General features: G+C 42.5%; 1 protein-coding gene across 3 annotated transcripts in view; it reads left to right on the plus strand.

The window, feature by feature from the left end:
* Nucleotides 1–19,238, plus strand: part of LOC141140128 (uncharacterized) — a 618,302-nt gene that overhangs the window by 590,159 nt on the left and 8,905 nt on the right. The window contains exon 6 of one of the 3 annotated variants that reach the window (XR_012243897.1): nt 5,664–6,420. The exons of the other annotated variants lie outside the window; for them this stretch is intronic. The gene's annotated coding sequence lies outside the window, so the exon portion shown is untranslated. Of the gene's footprint in view, nt 1–5,663; nt 6,421–19,238 lie in introns of those variants that run through there. 3 annotated transcript variants of the gene reach the window in all.

Here is a 19,238-nt window from a genome sequence, read left to right on the forward strand (position 1 = left end):
ATAGACTAGGTCGACCAGTAGTGTCTTTGGTGTTCATGCAGGTCATTGATGCCATTGGTGAACTTATGCCATAATACATCCTCTTTCTGGTAACATAGCGTGAATAAAAGGGTGTAAAGGTTGCTTTTTCCAGTGATATGAAAGGAAAGTTTTCTTCAGAAACCAAAAGCATATACTTGCCTTGTGTAACCCTCACAATAGAAATATACTCAATAAAATAGCTTCCATTAAAATGTTCATTTTTTGCCTGATAGCATCCTAGCATGCTGGAGTCAGGGCATGGACTCTGGGAAACCTGTCAGGACAATCTGAAAGCTAGCATCTTAGATCAGATGTTTTTACTGCAGTATTGCAGCTGGTTCCTGGAGAAAGCCAACTTAATATCTAGATCTGATTTCAGAAAGTGGATGTACTGTATTGTGGGTCCAAGGGACTAATGACAATAATGATTTACATAAACACATATCATTCTAGAGGTAGTTTCAAAGAAGAACATCAACCTCCCCACCTCTTTCCTCAAAGTAATGTTTGTATAACAGTTTCCCTGCTAGGCCATGGTCTGCTATGGATATCAGTATTTGTTGCCTTATGAGGAGTTTATGCATAATCTTCATTAGCAACTCGGAATATTTGTGTATATATATATATATATATATATATATATATATATATATATATATATATATATATATAGTTTAGAATAAGAAATAAGATTCGTGTGTATGTAATATTGTTGTTAGTAAGGGGTTAACTTAGCTTTAGCTAGATGTAAATATATGACAGGCTTTGGGCTTGAGTATCTAATTCAATTAACAGTTCCTTTTGACTTGCAGGTATACTAGGCGTGTGTGTTATGGGAGATGCTCTGCGATTTACCTGTCGTAAATTAAAATGCAAGGAAGAGCATTAGCTATGATAAAGGCCTTGTAGTCCCCTGTGTCAATCAACCCTTTATTCACTTCAAAGGGTGTTTGATATGCTTAGAATATTTCTTTGATTTGTTCAGGAATGGACAATTTACCCTGGCTATGGCCATGCATAGTTAAGTGTCCCATTCAAGAGAAGGTGATGACCTTCACTTTAATTAATTTTACATCAAACTAATTATCACTAACTCGTTAACGCAAGAGAGGAAGTGCTATTGAGGGGCTGAGCTATGCTAAATTAAGGGAAGAAGAAATTGTCCAATCTTGGAGGAGATACGCCCAGAGGGAGGAAAGGGCTAGCATAATTATAAATCAGGGTGGCCCTGTGCAAGTCAATGAGAGATGGGCCTACATTAGTGGGAATCACACAAAGAGTAGAGGAGAGATGAATCTAACGTGGGCCTAAAGACATCACTACTGGTAAATATCAGGTCAGCTCCCAGCACTTAAGGTATACCCGCTTGTCATATGTTTGTTTGTTTGCTGTTTGTATTTTGATGAATATACTCTGTATTCTTTTATTTTAACCTACTATTTCCTCCTCTGGTATAAGACTATAGATAGGTGTTTGTGTATTACATGATTTCAACTACTTCCTAATAATTATTATTATGTTAACGCTTTCACTCTAAGTCAAAATAACTTATTTAACCCACATCATATCTTCGAGATATTAAATCTTAAATATAATAAACGGGTAACAGTATTCCTATGATATCCACAAATGTGTGTGTAGGCAAAACTGTGGTTGTGCAGAATCACGGGCTAATTAAAGTGTAACTAAAAGCAAAAGTTTCTTCTTCTTTTTTCTTTTCATTTTTGAATAGAGTAAGGGAGGCTTATAACCCCTATAATTTTTTTCCATTTGTGTCCCATAGGGGAGATTTTCCTTCACTTCCTAACTTCCTGTTCCAAAGCCAAACAAGGAAGTGAGAGGAAATCCCTCCAAAGTGAGGGAATCCCAGAATGTCACCAGGGTCACCATAACTTGTGTCCCCATTGGAAGTTTACCCCTCTATTACTGTTCTGTTGACAACCCAAAATTTGTAATTTTCTTTTACTTTCACTTTTGATGGTAACGATAAACAGGACAAATAGAGGGGGTAAATCTCCCTAATGGGGCATAGACAGCAATACAAACTGAGAGGTGTTCTAATTCCTCTCCACTCTATCCAAAACTAAAAAAAAGTTTTGCCTTTAGGTAAACTTTAAGCCTTTTTTTGCTTTCAATAATCTCCACTCAACCCTTTTACTAATGGAGCCGTTTTTCATTCTTTGCACACATTTTAAATTGCACACTTTGTGCTTGAGGATTACTTTGTTTATCAAATCTTATAAATATGTATAGATGTATATGTACAAATATACAGTATATATGTGCAAATCTATATATATAATATGTACATGTATTTCCAGTAAAAAATACATTCAAATTAATTTTAGTGCGCAATATAATACACTTTTTTGTAAACGATAAAAGATGAGGTTGTGTTGAGTAAACCACAATGTCAAACCATATTCTCCTATATGTAGAAGTGGATAGGAGGCTTTATAGGCTTTATTCTGGTAAAGCAACAAATTATTGACTGAGGATTTAACAAAGTAAATTTTTAGTAGGAAGGCTCAGTCATATGACCTGTTAAAGTCATTTGGAAATCTGTCCTGCAGTCATAGAGTGTGCCATGTGCAACCAATGAGAGAGAATTTGTGAAAGTGTAAACACAAATGAAGTGCATGAGACACACCTCCACTTCTAATGTAGGTAAAGCATGTACAAACATTTCAGAGCAACCAGAAATATTCCACACACATCATCTGTACTATTAGGACATTTACAAACATTTGGTGTGCATCAGGGATATGCAGTCAGGGGAGGCAGGTCCTCACCTGCCATAAACATTAAAAAAAAATCAAGCTTTGAGGGTCGTAGCTCAGCGACCTGGAGTCATAGAGTTTTGGGGGTAAGTAGCGTAAATCCTACCCCACCAATGGTAGAAATTTGGGGCTCCTACTACCTATGATTCCAGATATATGGGGCTCCTTGCGCAGCCTGTCAGAAGCTAAATACAGAGTGGCCACTTTAAATACAAGCTGACACACTCTGTTTGCAGTAGACTGAAAGGTTGAGCTCACAGTGCCTTTCACTTCTTGTCAGAGGCACTGAGCTCAATGAACAGCTTGGAGTCCTGGACCAAAAGTAAAGTACCATTGGTCCCAGCTGTCCAATAAAAATGCTGCAGTGGAGGCATGCCTCTCACTGCAGTGTCATAGAAGGGGCATGTGTCTAAAAGACAAATTCTCCCTCCCAAATAAAGTGACTAAAGGTGCTCCAATCCAAAGTGAAGGAAATATAAGGTGCTTCAGAAATATTCAGGTGTGCAACACCCCCTCATGTATCCCCACTCACCAGATCAGAACGACCCCCAGCTTTTCAGTCCGGTGGGTCACTTAAAGCTTGGTAAAGATATCCTGGGTTATCGGATATGGTGTCAGACATGGTGTCTCAAACATGGAGCTGTGAGTGTAAAAATGCCGTCCAGTGGAACACACACCAGGAACGACGTTTTTACACTTACAGCTCCATGTTTGAGGCTTGTTTGATCCTACTTTTTGTAAGTACCCACTCCCTTTTACAATAAAACCTTTTTTAATGGTACTTCACTATCAGTTCCATTCTTTTTTACTTCTGGGTACCTGTTCTCTGGCTGAGACACTTCATAAAGGAATTCTGGTCCTGATGATCTGACACCATATCCGCCATCCCAGGATATCTTTACAAAGCTTTAAGTGACCCACCAGACTGAAAAGCTGGGGGTCGTTCTGATCAGGTGAGTGGGGATACATGAGGGGCAGTTGCACACCTGAATATAATAATATAATCTATTACCTGGGGTCCCCATAATCTCCTATTGCCTGGGGGCCCCATAATCTCCTATTGCCCGGGGGCCCCATAATCTTCTCCTATTGCCCGCAGGCCCCATAATCTCCTATTGCCCGGGGGCCCCTGTCAGTCCGCCCCTGGTTTATGGGTATAAGATTTACCCACAATCCTATGTTTTTCTCACACAGTTAAGGGGGGGAAACTGATTCTGTTGAAAAGGTACTGTTATATTCAAGCTAAATCATATATTTATATGCTATATGTTATAACATAATAATTTATTATTTATCTCCTTACTGTGAAATTACTGGTTGGAAGTTATAACTTCAACTTCAGTAATTTGTCCGTTAAGCCGCCTGCTTGAGTACAGATTTTGAAAATATAGTAAAATTCCCTTAAAAACAATATAATAATTATTTGTGTATTACTTACTTATGGTAATTAACCCCTTGCACCCAGGCCAATTCTGACACTTCTGTCTTACATGTAAAAATCATAATTTTTTTGCTAAAAAATTACTCAGAACATTATATACCGTATTTATCGGCGTATAACACGCGCCGGCGTATAACACGCACCCCAAGTGTAGGAGAGAATTTTAAGGAAAAAAACTTTTAGGAGGGAAGTTTAAGGAAAAGAAACTTACATTAAAATGCCCATCAATGCAGCCTCATCAGTTTTCATCTGCAGCCTTTTCAGTGTCATTGCAGCCTTTTCAGTGTCAGTGCAGCCTTGTCAGTGCAGCTTTGCCCCAGTGCAGCCTTGTCAATGCAGCCTTGTCCCCAGTGCAGCCTTGTCCCCAGTGCAGCCTTGTCAATGCAGCCTTGTCCCCAGTGCAGCCTTATTAATGCAGCCTTGTCCCCAGTGCAGCCTTGTCCCCAGTGCAGCCTTGTCCCTGCAGCCTTGTCCCCAGTGCAGCCTAGTGTCCATGCCTCCTGCCGCTGCCGCCGCCGCCATACACATAGAAGTAGTTTTAAATATGGCGCCGCGGAGTTCGGAGAGACTCTGCGCTGGCGGAAGTGAACGAACGCCGCCGAGATACACATAGCCGAGGGTTCTCGGCTCTTTCCGGCGCCGCTCACAGTCCCGCCCAGTCCCGCCCTATGATGGACAGAACACAGGTCCAATGGCGGGACTGGGCGTGACAGTGAGCGGCGCCGGAAAGAGCCGAATACACCCGACTATGTGTATCTCGGCTCTGTGATTTCGGCGGCGCTCGTTCAGCACCGCCGAGTGCTTCCAAAGTCCGCGGCGCCATATTTGAAACTACTCGCTATGTAAATGTCGGCGGCGATCGCCGCCATTCACATAGCGATAGCGGGGATCGGCGTATAACACGCACCCACGACTTTCCCCTGATTTTAAGGGGAAAAAAGTGCGTGTTATATGCCGATAAATACGGTACATATTGTTTTAGCAGACACCCTAGGGAATAAAATGGTGGTCTTTGCAACTTTTTATGTCACATGGTATTTGCGCAGCAATTTTAGGAAAAAAACTGTTTCATGAATAAAAGAAAAAAAAAAACACTAATGTTAGGCTGATTTTTTTTTTGTATAATGTGAAAGACGATGTTTATCTTAGGTTTGAAAATGTGTGGGAAGGGCTTTGATTATTATAACTTTGTATGAGAGATATCTAGAAATAAGTGAGACCAAAATGAGAGCGTTTAAAACTTAAACAAAAATTGAAAATGTCTTTTTAGGATGCAAGTTTTAATAATATTTTTTTCATTTAGCTATATTTAGCATATTTCTATAGCAAACAACTGTGATATTGGTATTTGGAAAAGTTTGGGGGCATTTTTTTTATTGTTTTTATGTATGTGTTTTTAATTTATTGTTCTTATATGGTAGGGGACAGGATTAGCCACTCTTTCCTGATCCTGGTTGGATTGATTTTTTCTGGTCTATGATATGCCTCGGATAACGTATCCCGGGGGGTGGCCTAAAAAGAGGAGTTGCCTTGAAATATCTAGGACTGGACATGATTATAGTCAGTTCTGGTTCTGGGTATGGAATTATGTCCAGTTCTGATTATCCATCATGACACTGCATGGAGGAGCCAGAAGGAGGAAGTACATGCTCCTAAGTAATTATTATTTACTATCATTAAGTTTTTAAATGGAAAGTGGGATGGGTTATGCCCTTTATAAGCTTACCGTTAATATCACAGTGCCAGCACCGATGATGGCCCATAGGCTGAAATGCATTGTATGGAACCAGGAGTGTGAGGTAGGACTCCATATCGGATACTGTTCATTTGGAACATTTGAATATGTTTCCACAATTTTTAAATACATGTTTATTATGAGTTACACTACGGAATATTTGTTCTGTGTACTCAAAACTCAGGAACTTAGGAGCTACAGAAGGGAAAGAGTGATGATATGATCTTTGATAAGAAGAAAGCAAAAGACTGAGAATTTGGACATAGCTGCTTGTCTGGCTTTTGATGTACATAAGCTCATCTTGTAGAGATCAATTTGGGATCTCACCATGATTTATCTACATTGCTTTAAAGACTGCTTACAATGCCTCTGTTTGTTGTTTGATGTTATGATGGTTGTGTATACCATTTTAAGGGTGCTCCTTAATTTTTGGGTTGTTTTAGAAAGCACAGATTTTGTTTTATTTTAAGGATAACAACCTAGCAAAATGAATATGTTTAACATAAATATTAAATAAAAAAGATATTCCTAGAAATTATAGGAGATAAATAGTATAGCACATTTTAAATTGACTTGAAATGTACTAGATTTACATTTATGGGTTTAAAATAAAAATAATGAATACCATTAGTAAAACTAATTTTTTTTCTGTTTTGTTTTACTCTTTGTACAGTATATACTGTATATTAACATGTTTTTATCATTTTAACTGTAGAGCTGTGAATGCTCTGGTTATATGCCTGCCAGAAGCAGAAGCACAGAATTAGAGCTCCTCTGTTTTACAAAGTGTGAATCTGTGACTCCTATTAAAATGGAAATATTCAAAGCATGCAGACGTCTGTAACTGTCTGTTCCAAGGACATGTTAATGCATTTGAGAGGATATTATAGCTTAACACAGAAAAGAGGTCCTAGTGGCAAAATATAAGGCTGCTTAAGAGAATTACAGGAAGAACTGTTGCTCACATTGCTGTTACACTATATAAGGAAGAGCTTTAGGATAGGAATGGAACATATATGCAAAGCTGCATATTTGGCATGAACAGCTATTCAATAATACTGCTTATGACATAATATTTAGCATAGCCCTTTCAAAATACCCTGACATTATGAAATAAAAAATAGTATTTTTTTTAAATACACATATAACAAAATTTCATAAATGAGATTTTAAAGTGTTAGTTCATACTCCTACAAAATTGTACTGTGCAGTCAAGTGGCTCCACTGTAGTCCCCCTACCCCTGTTGCAGCAGCCCTGAGCTCATCTGCTGTGACAGATTGAAGGAGAGCATACTGCACATGTGCTGGTTTGTGAAAAGAGACAACACTTGTTCTTCTGATGGCAGGGGTGCTTTAAATGGTGAAGGCATCCCAGGTAGGTTGGATTGATCAAAATGGTTGATTTTTTACCAGGATTTGGGGAAGCAGAGCTTGGCCTACAGGTATGGCATGTAAACTAAGCTCAATTTGTTATTTAATGATTTAGGATTACAGTGTTGAATAGAGAACAAACATGCCTTTAACAGATACATAGAGAATAACAAGGGTCATACTGCAAAGGAACATGCAATATTGAGAGAGGTGTGGTAACAGTGCTTGAGCAAGTTAGAGGTGTGAATTGATACTTCATTGCCCCAAGTTACAGAATGGGCAAAAATAAGAACCCAATCCTAGTGATGCCGAACCTCATATATTCCCAGTACAATCAGGAAGTAGTGAGAAAGTACAGAGCAAGTACAAAGGAGAGGACACTCAGACCTATGCCCAGGGGATAATAAGCTCCATTTTTTAAGCTACACAATGTTTTTATAATTACTAGGGCCTCTTGACTGCATGATGCATTTTTTAGAATGTAAACTAACCCTTTAAATACAATAAAATAATTTTTTTTTTCCCTGCTAATTATTTCAACAATCTCAGTTGGCATAAACCCCAAGCAGCTACAATGTGCATTGAACAATGTCAAGCGCTCTGGATATAAATGTGGAAATATATATACCATAAATGTAGCACTTTAAATCAAAGAAAACACACCACCATTGTGATACAAAATGCATACACACAAAGAAATTACACTTAGATTAAACAACTAAATGTGTTACATTAAATTGTGTTCAATTAAATTAAACACAAAAAAATTAAGATTTTCATCTGCAATTAATAATACCTAATGTCACACCGAATTCTAATGTCATAAAATAAAGTCCTTCTTATATCCAGTGTTTATTCATTTGTTATACATCCTCATATTAATCCCTTCAACCAGGTGCATCCCCTCCAGCTAACTGAAAACACACTCACTGTACCTTTTCTGTTAAAGTAAAGGTAAATGGTGCTTGTAAGACCTCTATGGCAATAATCCCTAAACTGGGATCTGCTTCAACTTTCTTTGCCAGGTAATAGATCAAATAGAGAAAAATAAGCTGCAAAATAGTGCAACAAAATGTGGTCTTATAAAAAGGGCTAAGATGGTGAATAAAAAATGCTTACATGATATCTGTCCAACTGAGCACTATAATTCCAGTACATATGCAGAGAACAACCAGAGCTTTCTGATTACAATTTCCCTTAAGACACTGCACCAGCTCTTTCAGGGACAGCACGTGCTAGAGTTCCACCTCCTTTTGCAAATGCTACTAGGCTTTGCTCTGATGAGTTTTGTCTCAATGGACTTTCTGAAGGTCAATCACACCCTAAAAAAGTTCACTGAGATGAAACAGTTGATGATGATGTTTGCAGAGGAGCTGCACCTAAAGGTGGGACGGCAGGTGTAGTGTGTTACTACCACTACTAATGAATGAGAGTTTCCGAACAGGGCCATGGTTGTTAAAATGCTGGGGGCGACATAGCAACAAGGGATGCATACCCAACCCAATTCAGCTGAATGTAAACAGTAGGACTGGGGAAGTTGGCTGATGTCATTAACCCATTGTGGCAATATATGGTCAATAACGTCAACCAGCAACCCAGACACCTTCATGCTTCTGCTAGCCATCCCATGGCCAGCAGTGATTAGCGCCAGGAATGTACCACTGGATGTTAGGATGCCACCACCTGAATGTAAATACACACATAGAGGGAACATATATGTAAACAGTGAGACATGTGAGGTATCAATATGAATGCTGGAGTGAGGGAAATCATTCTTTCTTTTGGCCTTCATCCACAGTTATCTCTAAATGGCTTTTAAAGGGTCACCTATGGACAACTTTGGGCACTGTATGAAGTTATTAAAGGGGACATCCAGATTCTGACTAGCTCCCCCAGACCCCCACATCTACTCGTGCAGGGTACTGAGGGAAAAGGCCCTTGTCCTCATCAGCATGGGAACAAAGGTGCTCTGCTAAGGCCCCCCTCCCTCATCAAGGAACCCTCCCAATGATGGGGAGATTCTGCCCAAAAATGAATGCCAGTCCTTTGTCCTTGATGAAGGTTTGGCATTGGATTTAAAGAAACCCCTACCCCAGTTAAAAAAAAGAACATATTTGGTCAGTGAAGTCACAGGCCATTGCAGGAGATGAACATGGTCACCAGAATCACATGAACAACAAAATATAGTAACGTCCACTTGCGGTACGCATTTTTTTCCCATCAGCTCAGTGGGCCTCATTCATCATGATCGAGGTGGATCTACATCACTGAACGATATAACTGACAAATTATTTATATTTTTTTACTTTATTTTCAACAACTGGTTTTGTTCAACTGTGTGTTTTTTTTTTAACAAATTACTTTCTCATTGTGTCAATTATTTTTTTTACTTGACTTTTGCTGTGAATGAGTAACCAGTACCCCTTATTCAATCACATTGGGGGGTATCTGGAATCCCTCTTATTGTTAAGGGGGCTTCTAGTGATTCCTCCCTACAGACCCCCACAACCATCAATGTAGGGACAATGTGCTTTGCAGGTGAATCCCCCCTAAAAATGTATCTTCCCCATATTGAGGGCATGTGGCCTGGTATGCTTCAGGAGGGGGGGTGCATGATTATTGCCCCCCCCTTCCTTGAAAGCCAGACTGCCCCATGCTTTGTAGGGTCCCTCTTAATATTCATACCAGACCCACTGGGGAGCTGTTATATGTGTGGCTTTCAGATTCAGCAGATTGTTCTGGACTCAAGAACAATTGGTTGACTTCTCCCAAGGGGTAATTTCCATTTGTTCCACCTTGTCTCTATACAAAGGATACTGTCATCTTGTCCTTTTGAATTAGAATTATTTTTCCTCTTGAAAAAGGAGCAAAGGAGATTATCGCTTGTTACTCCACCCGAGCTCCAAAACATTGAAGACTGATGCCACTTGTGGAATTGGCCTATTCCCCGAGACTAATAGGTCTTGTAGGTATGTTACCCAACCTAGTGTGCTGGCATCTGATGTCATTATGGACCAAGGACCAGTGTCAATTTTATGGCAGTTCTGTAGATTTTACATGTTCAACCACCACTACAAGGATTGCTTCACTGAAGTAATACGCTTCAATCCATTATAGATTTTGGGATGCTGAAATTGAGCTGTTGGAAATCACTATCTGTACCCTTTGTTTAATTGTCTGAATCTTCTCCTGAGTCGGTTTTACTGAATTGTCAAGCAAAGCTCAGAGAATCATCATTTTCTACAATGTTTTTTTTTTTTTTTTTTTTTTTTAAATGATGATAGGACTGAAATGTTACGATTAAAGTGTTTTGATGTTTAATGAAAGTCTAATAGTCATTTGAGTTTAAGACAATGAAGTGAAGAAGGCCTTGTTGATGGAGCAACACAATCAGTGTTAAAATGACTTTTGAAAAGGTTTTTGGTGGCATTAAGAGCCAGAAAGGCAGTGCCACAAACTGGAAATGTTTTCCTGCTACTGAAAAACCTCATAAATTGATTAAATGAATGGTGTAAGTATACATGAAGATAGTCATCAGTCAAATCTGCTGAGATCACCAGTCTTTGAGATGCACTGCTAGTATGATCGATTTGAGAGATTTCATGATAAATAAATGCACCTTTAAGTACTTGTTGAGGACTCTCCTTATCTTCTATATGACAAGAAATATCAGGATATAGAAGCCTTTTTACTTTGAACCTAAGGTACAGACCGTACAGCCCCTTGTTGCAGAAAAGTGTGTAAATAATGATGTAATGATTGAAGTTTTTAGTTTGTAATGAGAAAGACAAATTGATATATGACCTGTGAATATTGGAGTTGACATAAATTCCCAAATATGACCCTAAATGATTGTCTGAATATGCCTTGCATTCTAAATGCTCTTTGCCCAGATCAGGAAAAAAAAATGTGCCCATACATTCCTAGATTGGATCAGCAAACCAGGATTTTGTGGTTCTGTTTACTGTGTGGATTTAGGCTGCAAAAGATTTAGAGAGGAGGCTTGAGTCCCCTTTCAACCCCTGTGAAAATATTTTCTTGGCGTATATGATCTCTCTAAAAATGGTCACTGTCTTGGTTTCTTTCCATTGACTTATGGGGTCTCTTGTTTCTGCAGTCTTTCAGGTTGTGATGGGAGTCACTTTGGGTAGGGGGCTTGTGGAACCCAGCTTACCTTGGAGAGCTCTGGAAACTCCTTGTCCAGCTCCCCTGGCCCCCCATGTGTAAGCAACCCTGTGTCTATTAGGGGCACAAGGTGACTGAGAACCCCAGTCTTATCTGAACTAATCAGACTCACTGACACTGGAATATTGTATATATATATATATAGCAATAACTCACGGTGGAGCTGCTGGTTTAAAGCGGGCTGTTGTCGTCACCTTTGTTACCTCTATTTCAACAGAACCAGGTCTAGGGTCCCGTTGAGTTTAATCCCAGACAGTGTAGACACCAGACACTTGAGTATCTTTTCCAATGCTTTAATTAAGAGTAACTGAAGAAAATAGCAGGAAAGCGGTAGAAGAAGCGTTGCAGGGAAGTTCAAATACCTTTTCTTGATGTAGTATTATGAATTGGAATCTTGTAGATGAATGTACTCTCCTTTTAGAGTTAAATCTTTGCCCGCCCGGATAGGTTTCTCTCACTAACCCAGCAACCGCAGCACGAACAAAAGTCTCTGCCACAGACTTGAATGAAATAGAAACCCATACGATCCTCTGCCACAGGATGTAATGGTTTACGATGGACAGCAAACACAGCACTATAACCTTTAAGCCGACCCGGCAGTACTATGCGGTAGGTTAACTTTAGGATGCGTCCTCCAACTGAGTCACCAGGCCCTTCTCCAGACCAGCACTCTGCATGATCCTTTCATGACGGGTCCTCCCCTGGGAATATTGTATATATATATAGCAATAACTCACGGTGGAGCTGCTGGTTTAAAGCGGGCTGTTGTCGTCACCTTTGTTACCTCTATTTCAACAGAACCAGGTCTAGGGTCCCGTTGAGTTTAATCCCAGACAGTGTAGACACCAGACACTTGAGTATCTTTTCCAATGCTTTAATTAAGAGTAACTGAAGAAAATAGCAGGAAAGCGGTAGAAGAAGCGTTGCAGGGAAGTTCAAATACCTTTTCTTGATGTAGTATTATGAATTGGAATCTTGTAGATGAATGTACTCTCCTTTTAGAGTTAAATCTTTGCCCGCCCGGATAGGTTTCTCTCACTAACCCAGCAACCGCAGCACGAACAAAAGTCTCTGCCACAGACTTGAATGGAATAGAAACCCATACGATCCTCTGCCACAGGATGTAATGGTTTACGAAGGACAGCATACACAGCACTATAACCTTTAAGCCAACCCGGCAGTACTATGCAGTAGGTTAGCTTTAGGATGCGTCCTCCAACTGAGTCACCAGGCCCTTCTCCAGACCAGCACTCTGCATGATCCTTTCATGACGGGTCCTCCCCTGGGATCTTCTCAGTTGTCCAGCTTCTTCCCATAGGACAGACAGCACAGACCATTCCCTCGCCGCTGTGGTAGGCCCCAGACAGACTTCTGGGCCCACCCACATGCTGCAGCAACGTGGTCCTCCCGGTCGGAGGACCACGCGGTAGTACTCCTAACACATACCTGTCGGCCAGGAGGGCCAGCAGGTGGAACGAAAAAACCCTAAAACATGGTGTCTGTCCCATAAATACCCTCTCCCAGAATGCAACTCGGAGGACCACCTCCACCGAGTTATCTCCGGGACAGAAGAGCACTCATACTCTTCAGCGCATTGCCTTTCCAACACCGACCCATGGCTACAACAACACCCACAGGCACAGTGTGAAACTACATGCAACACAGCCAAACTGGAACAGAGGCTAAATCTGACTATGTATAAAACAGATAACCCACTAAATTTACCTATAAGCGGTAGATGAAAATCTACCAGCGCTACATACTCCCCCCACTATATTAGACGTTGTCCTCAACGTCTGTCAAATAACTCCCAAGCCTGTGAGTAGTAGGGATGAGCCGAACACCCCCCTGTTCGGTTCGCACCAGAACATGCGAACAGGAAAAAAGTTTGTTCGAACATGCGAACACCGTTAAAGTCTATGGGACACGAACATGAATAATCAAAAGTGCTAATTTTAAAGGCTTATATGAAAGTTATTGTCATAAAAAGTGTTTGGGGACCTGGGTCCTGCCCCAGGGGACATGGATCAATGCAAAAAAAAGTTTTAAAAACGGCCGTTTTTTCAGGAGCAGTGATTTTAATAATGCTTAAAGTCAAACAATAAAAGTGTAATATCCCTTTAAATTTCGTAGCTGGGGGGTGTCTATAGTATGCCTGTAAAGGGGCGCATGTTTCTTGTGTTTAGAACAGTCTGACAGCAAAATGACATTTTGAAGGAAAAAACTCATTTAAAACTACTCGCGGCTATTGCATTGCCGACAATACACATAGAAGTTCATTGATAAAAACGGCATGGGAATTCCCCAAAGGGGAACCCCGAACCAAAATTAAAAAAAAAAAATGACGTGGGAGTCCTCCTAAATTCCATACCAGGCCCTTCAGGTCTGGTATGGATATTAAGGGGAACCCCGGCCAAAATTAAAAAAAAAAAATGACGTGGGGTTCCCCCTAAATTCCATACCAGACCCTTCAGGTCTGGTATGGATTTTAAGGGGAACCCCGCGCCAAAAAAAAAAAAAAAAAACGGCGTGGGGTCCCCCCAAAAATCCATACCAGACCCTTATCCGAGCACGCAACCTGGCAGGCCGCAGGAAAAGAGGGGGGACGAGAGTGCGGCCCCCCCTCCCTCCTGAACCGTACCAGGCCACATGCCCTCAACATTGGGAGGGTGCTTTGGGGTAGCCCCCCAAAACACCTTGTCCCCATGTTGATGAGGACAAGGGCCTCATCCCCACAACCCTGGCCGGTGGTTGTGGGGGTCTGCGGGCGGGGGGCTTATCGGAATCTGGAAGCCCCCTTTAACAAGGTGACCCCCAGATCCCGGCCCCCCCCTGTGTGAAATGGTAAGGGGGTACATAAGTACCCCTACCATTTCACGAAGAAAGTGTCAAAAATGTTAAAAATGACAAGAGACAGTTTTTGACAATTCCTTTATTTAAATGCTTCTTCTTTCTTCTATCTTCCTTCATCTTCTGGTTCTTCTGGTTCTTCTGGCTCTTCTGGTTCTTCCTCCGGCGTTCTCGTCCAGCATCTCCTCCGCGGCATCTTCTGTCTTCTTCTCCTCGGGCCGCTCCGCACCCATGGCATGGGGGGGAGGCTCCCGCTCTTCTCTTCTTCTTTTCTTCTCTTCTTCTCTTCTTCATTTTTTTCTCCGGGCCGCTCCGCAATCCATGCTGGCATGGAGGGAGGCTCCCGCTGTGTGACGGCGCTCCTCGTCTGACAGTTCTTAAATAACGGGGGGGGTGGGGCCACCCGGTGACCCCGCCCCCCTCTGACGCACGGTGACTTGACGGGACTTCCCTGTGGCATTCCCCGTGACGTCACAGGGAAGTCCCGTCAAGTCACCGTGCGTCAGAGGGGGGCGGGGTCACCGGGTGGCCCCGCCTACCCCCGTTATTTAAGAACTGTCAGACGAGGAGCGCCGTCACACAGCGGGAGCCTCCCTCCATGCCAGCATGGATTGCGGAGCGGCCCGGAGAAGAAAAGAAGAAAAGAAGAAGAGAAGAAGAGAAGAAAAGAAGAGAAGAGCGGGAGCCTCCCCCCCATGCCATGGGTGCGGAGCGGCCCGAGGAGAAGAAGATAGAAGACACCGCGGAGGAGATGCTGGATGAGAACCCTGGAGGAAGAACCAGAAGAGCCAGAAGAACCAGAAGAACCAGAAGATGAAGGAAGATAGAAGAAAGAAGAAGCATTTAAATAAAGGAATTGTCAAAAACTGTCTCTTGTCATTTTTAACATTTTTGACACTTTTTTCGTGAAATGGTAGGGGTACTTATGTACCCCCTTACCATTTCACACAGGGGGGGGGCCGGGATCTGGGGGTCACCTTGTTAAAGGGGGCTTCCAGATTCCGATAAGCCCTCTGCCCGCAGACCCCCACAACCACCGGCCAGGGTTGTGGGGATGAGGCCCTTGTCCTCATCAACATGGGGACAAGGTGTTTTGGGGGGCTACCCCAAAGCACCCTCCCAATGTTGAGGGCATGTGGCCTGGTACGGTTCAGGAGGGAGGGGGGGCCGCACTCTCGTCCCCCCCTCTTTTCCTGCGGCCTGCCAGGTTGCGTGCTCGGATAAGGGTCTGGTATGGATTTTTGGGGGGACCCCACGCCGTTTTTTTTTTTTTTTTGGCGCGGGGTTCCCCTTAAAATCCATACCAGACCTGAAGGGTCTGGTATGGAATTTAGGGGGAACCCCACGTCATTTTTTTTTTAAATTTTGGCCGGGGTTCCCCTTAATATCCATACCAGACCTGAAGGGCCTGGTATGGAATTTAGGGGGACTCCCACGTCATTTTTTTTTTTTAATTTTGGTTCGGGGTTCCCCTTTGGGGAATTCCCATGCCGTTTTTATCAATGAACTTCTATGTGTATTGTCGGCAATGCAATAGCCGCGAGTAGTTTTAAATGAGTTTTTTCCTTCAAAATGTCATTTTGCTGTCAGACTGTTCTAAACACAGGAAACATGCGCCCCTTTACAGGCACACTATAGACACCCCCCAGGTACGAAATTTAAAGGGATATTACACTTTTATTGATTGACTTTAAGCATTATTAAAATCACTGCTCCTGAAAAAACGGCCGTTTTTAAAACTTTTTTTTGCATTGATCCATGTCCCCTGGGGCAGGACCCAGGTCCCCAAACACTTTTTATGACAATAACTTGCATATTAGCCTTTAAAATTAGCACTTTTGATTTCTCCCATAGACTTTTAAAGGGTGTTCCGCGGCATTCGAATTTGCCGCGAACACCCCAAATTGTTCGCTGTTCGGTGAACTTGCGAACAGCCAATGTTCGAGTCGAACATGAGTTCGACTCGAACTCGAAGCTCATCCCTAGTGAGTAGGTATTTGAACTTAGAACTTGGATAAGGAAGAAGAAAAGACAGTATAGAAATATTACAGTTCAACATTTATACAACAACATGTTCACATCCACAAAAGAAATCACATTAGGACTGTCACAAACCCCACTATCTATCTAGCTGAAAAGCCTAACAGCTTGATAGGAGATCCAATTGTTCCTGAAAAAAACCCCAAAGTTAAACACACTCTAGATATGTACAGTATCATCACTAAACAGTTTAGGAGCAAAGCCTCATTCCAGAAGAAGAATGACACTCTCTTCCCACATATTTTCCGTTTAATGGAACCAAACTAAAGTAACTTGAAAAGTCCATCCCTATCTTGGAGTGGATTACATCCTTTCAATAAAGAAAGTCCAGCTAGCGAAGAATCTTTGAATTTGAAAACGCTGAGATGAATATTGTCTCTTGACCACGGAGATCTCTAGACACTGACACTTTCTAACTACACATCCCAAAGTTTCTTTTCATAATCACCAATAAAACCGAGGATCTGGCAATGTCAGTTTCTTTCCTAGTTTATCCACGGTAGTGATAAAGTACACAACATCATCTTTTCTGGGTCTGCAAATGACCACTTTGTCAGCATAGATGTGCCGACCATAGTTCCAATGTAGGAAACATCCATTGAAGCGTTCATCCATGGCAACAGAATACAGAACAGCTTCTCGGTACCACTGTTCCCGGTTGGCCTCAATTTCCTTCATAATGTCCTGAGTAACATAGGGAAATTCCAGACCATATTCTGTAGCAACTCACTTGGTGAGCACTCTCTGTAAACGGGCAAGTTTAGGCAAAGGTCTATTTTTCCCCAAACCAGGAGGCACAGAAGAATTTGGTGATTTACTCACCATAGATCCGACGGGTGTCGAAAGCAAACTAGCAACTTTAGACAATGTTTCTTTGGTAGTACTGTGCGGCTCCACACAAGGTGATGTCTTCCCAGAATTCGGGGCTGTCCACTCTGAGAAAGTTAAAACAGAAGCAACATCTTCACCCTGGGCCCACAACAGTTCCTGTGACATTGTTTCAAACACATCATCCTCACCGGAGAGATCCGACATAGAATCTATCTCTGAGTCTCTCAACTCTTCTGCTGGCAAATATTTACAAAGAGTCCCAGATATGTTCCCCTTTGAACTCTCACCCGTTCCTGACGTGGACTTCTCCGGATCCATATATTTCTCCGGCTCCGGTTCGGGTAGTATCTGGGGTAGGCCTCGACCACAGCCGCGGAAGCCTTCACATATCCCACCTTCCTTGGAACAGATGCAACGAGGATAGGTGTAGTAGACGTGGACATAAAGGTGATGTCTGCTGAGGAAGCGGTAACAGCAACATCTTCCTTGGAAGCACTCACCATAGCAGACGAGATCACGGCCTGTTGCTCTCCAGCAGCAACAGCAGTAGTTTCCACTGTGGCAATTCCTGTAGCCCAATCCACACGATAAGCACGGGGCGACCTGGTAGGTTGCTCCACCGTGAACAAATATTCTCCGCACTACATACAAATGGATGGAGATGTATGGCCAGTCCTTCACACTTGTGGCAAAGCATGCCCAGCCCTTCGATATCTCCAACAGTGTATAGCACAAACCTCCCCTGTGGTCTCAAACGAATGCCGGTATCTGTCAGCAGGGTTCCGGTCAGCATAGCACCCGCAGCGGTACTTGTAGGGAACATCTTAGACCCCACAATCGACGGTACCAATGGAAAAGAAGACATGGCTGTACTCTGATCTTTTCAGCATGATCATGAGGCTTCTCTTCACCTTTGGCGCCAACACACACACACGCGTCCCACGCAGTAACAAGTAGGATAAGCTTCTCCCACTTGTTCTTCTGATCACGTAGCTCCCGGGCTTTTACTTCTCACCCACAACCTACGCAGTCAGAAATAAAGTCCTGCAATTTAACCCCTTCTTTTACTGGAAAAAAGTGACAAAGTCCAGAAACCTCTTTTAACATAAACTCCCGGTGAAATACTTCTCAGGGTTGCGGGAGGTTGACGGCTAACAATCCCGGATGAGCCCCCACATGTAGCACTAACTCACGGTGGAGCTGCTGGTTTAAAGCGAGCTGTTGCTGTAACCTTTGTTACCTCAATTTCATCAGAACTGGGTCTAGGGTCCCGTTGAGTTTAATCCCAGACAGTGTAGACACCAGACACTTGAGTATCTTTTCCAATGCTTTAATAAAGAGTAACTGAAGGAAATAGCAGGAAAGCGGTAGAAGAAAAGTTGCAGGGAAGTTCAAATACCTTTTCTTGATGTAGTATTATGAATTTTAATCTTGTAGATGAATATACTCTCCTTTTAGAGTTAAATCTTTGCCCGCCCGGATAGGTTTCTCTCACTAACCCAGCAACCGGCACGCAGCACGAACAAAAGTCTTTGCCACAAACTTGAATGGAATAGAAACCCATATGATCCTCTGCCACAGGATGTAATGGTTTATGATGGACAGCAAACACAGCACTAGAACCTTTAAGCCGACCCGGCAGTACTGTGCGGTAGGTTAACTTTAGGATGCATCCTCCAACTGAGTCACCAGGCCCCTCTCCAGACCAGCCGTCTGCATGATCCTTCATGACGGGTCCTCCCCTGGGATGTTTTCAGTTGTCCAGCTTCTTCCCATAGGATAGACAGCACATGACCATTCCCTTGCTGCTGTGGTAGGCCCCAGACAGACTTCTGGGCCCACCCACGCGCTGCAGCAAGGTGGTCCTCCCGGTCAGAGGACCACGCGGTAGTACTCCTAACACATACCTGTCGGCCAGGAGGGCCAGCAGGTGGAACGAAAAAACCCTAAAACATGGCATCTGTCCCATAAATACCCTCTCCCA

The sequence above is a fragment of the Aquarana catesbeiana genome, linkage group LG04, assembly GCF_042186555.1.
Source record: "Aquarana catesbeiana isolate 2022-GZ linkage group LG04, ASM4218655v1, whole genome shotgun sequence".
Taxonomy (NCBI): Eukaryota; Metazoa; Chordata; class Amphibia; order Anura; family Ranidae; genus Aquarana; species Aquarana catesbeiana.